At 40.9% G+C, this 2,883-nt stretch overlaps 1 pseudogene; it reads right to left on the minus strand.

Annotated features, from left to right (window-relative positions):
• Positions 1–892: 892 nt before the first annotated feature.
• Positions 893–999, minus strand: LOC140905653 (U6atac minor spliceosomal RNA; annotated as a pseudogene).
• Between the last annotated feature and the right edge of the window lie 1,884 nt (positions 1,000–2,883).

A 2,883-nucleotide genomic window follows, 5' to 3' on the forward strand; every position in this document is an offset into this window, starting at 1 on the left:
CCCATAGATCTTTTTCAGCAGTACTGCTGCCTGGCCAGATATTCCTTATTTTGTAGTTGTGCGTTTGATTTTTTCCTTCTTAAGTGAAGTACTTTGCACTTGTCTTTATTGAATTTCATCTTGATTTCAGACGATTCTCCAATTTATCAAGGTCATTTTGAATTCTAATCCTGTCCTCCAGAGTGCTGGTAACTCCTCTTCATATGACAGTGAACAATTGATAATTACTCTTTGAGTAGAGTTTTTCAACCATTTATGCCCCCACCTTATAGTAATTTCATCTAGACCACATTTCAGTTCCCTGGTGAAAATAAGATTAGCTATTCTTACATGAGTTCCACCATCTTGGGCTAAAATTTCATGAGATTTTAGTCACATCCAAACCAGAAATGGAAAATAGGTTCCTTCCAGTTTGGAAGGATCCAAAATCAGATATGATCCCAAATCAAAACCACAGGAGTAGGCTCAGATCAAACTGAACCCACCCAAAGCTTGAATTGGTTGGATTTAAGACTGTATTTTTGACCTCTCTCAGATGTTCAGCGATTGACGGTTCCAGTGGTGGAGCAGTTGCCCACTGCCACCTCTTCTTCACTCTGTGGTTGCTGGAATACCAGCTTCTAGTTTCATGCATCAATTCAACGTTTTATTTGCCCTCAATGTCTTTTTTTTAATTGGGTAAGTCAAACAAATTCTGAGCTGTAATCTAACCCCATTGTGCCAGTTTGGCAAAGGAAAAAAGTGAGAAAGCACATAGAGCTTCCTAGCTGATTCCCTTACTGTCATTTATAAGGCTTTACATGACTTTGGCAATGTAGGGATCTTAAATTTTTTACAGGTTTATGCTCCTGGGGGAACCGACTAAGATTGGAACAGTTAACTAATGATAGGAACATTAACAATGTTAGATGCCACAAAGTAAGTGGCAATACCTTAACCATATGCGTGTTGTAAAGGTCACTAGGACCTCTTCCATCCTTATTAAGGGGAGTGCTAACCAGGCTGCTACATTTCTGCCTCAGAGAATGAGATCAATTAACTAGCAGGCAGGCTGTTACATTTCTGCCTCAGGGACAGAGCCTGCCTCCTGCATAATAAAAAGCCCTACCCCTCCACACAGGTCTCTCTTGCTTGTTGGTACGCATGCATACTCATCCCTGCCCCCTGACAGAGATCAACATCTCCCCTGTAGGCATACATGCCCAGTCCCCCTCCCCCTCCAGTGATTAGTGTCTCTAAGGCTGCCCCAGACATGTTAGAACAGACACGCTGCCTGGGCTGCTGGGGAAGAGGTACATGTCCCCCTGCAGATTTATTTTGCATTTTTCTGCATGGGGGGAAGAGAAAGATGCAGACCATATGAATTCTGAACCCCCACAGGGATGCAGAATTCTGTCAGGAATAGTAATGTTTTTCTATTGTTACATTTTCAACCTTAATTTTAAATACAGAGTTTGCCCTAAAAAGACTTCAAACACTTGAATGCTTTAGATCAGCAAGCAAGAGCTAAATGACCCACGAAAACCCTGAAGGTTTTGTTTCCAGATATTCTCAAAAAACTCAGCCAGATACCAGAAGGCGTGGGATGCCAAAATGAGAAAGACACAGAGAATCTGTGCTTCTGCCAGTAAGACACAGAGAATCATATGGTGTTGTAATTATCTTTGTCACTTCATCTCACAGCCAGGACAGCTCTCATTCTGACCTACTGTTTCCCCATAGCTTTCACAAGTTCCAAAGGGCATGAGTCTAGTTTGCAGATGGTTGAGTGGGTTTGTCTCAGTGCATCTACAACATTCATTTTGGACACTAAATAAAACTCATATAGGGAAAATGGTGCATAAGTTCCATCCTGCCTTGCTACTGCTACCACCACTCCAGAGAGATTGTTGCAGGTCTGATCTCCCGCGATGAAAGAAAAAGACTTGCGTCTTTAGTTTAATCCATTTTGTTATCTTTTTAAGCAGCTGGGTCAAGTGTCTGTTTGCTATATTGCTTTTTAAAATTTAATAACCAATAACCTGTGAACATGTTCAGCATGCTCAATTAACAGAATTTCTAAATTATTTATTTCAATATAGAATCCTCAGAAAAGGTGCCTCTCTTAGGCTGTAGGTATGTCTGCCAAAATCTAGAAAAACAGTCACAAGACAAGATTGAGCTACCAGTGCCTCTTTGGCCCCAACCTGGAAAATAATTAAAATAAAGTATTAGAATAAAAAGGAAAACAGTACTCTCCTTACCACATACCCCATCTCTTAGTGTTCCCATCCCCCAAAACCCGGGATAAGAAGAGAAGTTAACAGATTTGGGCTGTTTCCCACCAAGAGGGTAAAGACCCCTTACAGAGGACCCCTGTGAGCAGCTCCCTTTCGTTTATACCAGGATGGTTCCAGTTCAAGTGCTTCGACTGACTGCAGTTGTGGCAAAGGCCTCCATTGTTTCTTGGTATTTTAAGTCTTTGTAGTCACACTGGTTCCCCCAGCCCCCTCCAGTACTGTATTCTCTTCAGTTTTAAGGGCTATTCTCTGAGGCCTTTCTAAAGATAATTTATATAACTCTTTATGTATTTATTTGCCCACCTACCCACTCATTTCTTAATAGTCCACCCACATATTCACATGCACAGTTTAATGGGGGATGAAATCTTGGCCCTGCTGAAATCAATGGCAGAACTTCCACTGACTACAATAGGGCCAGGATTTGATTCATGGATTTTACTAAGAAAAGTGATGCAATGCATGACTTTTATGACCGTCGTGACAAACATTTACCCTTTCCCATTATTATTAGTTGTCCACTCTCTTGAGTTCCAGAAATCATTTTCAAAGTTCTTAAGTGGAAAACATTTAAAATATTTTCCTTCTGTGACAGTAGCTATTA

Source organism: Lepidochelys kempii, chromosome 1 (assembly GCF_965140285.1).
Source record: "Lepidochelys kempii isolate rLepKem1 chromosome 1, rLepKem1.hap1, whole genome shotgun sequence".
Taxonomy (NCBI): domain Eukaryota; kingdom Metazoa; phylum Chordata; order Testudines; family Cheloniidae; genus Lepidochelys; species Lepidochelys kempii.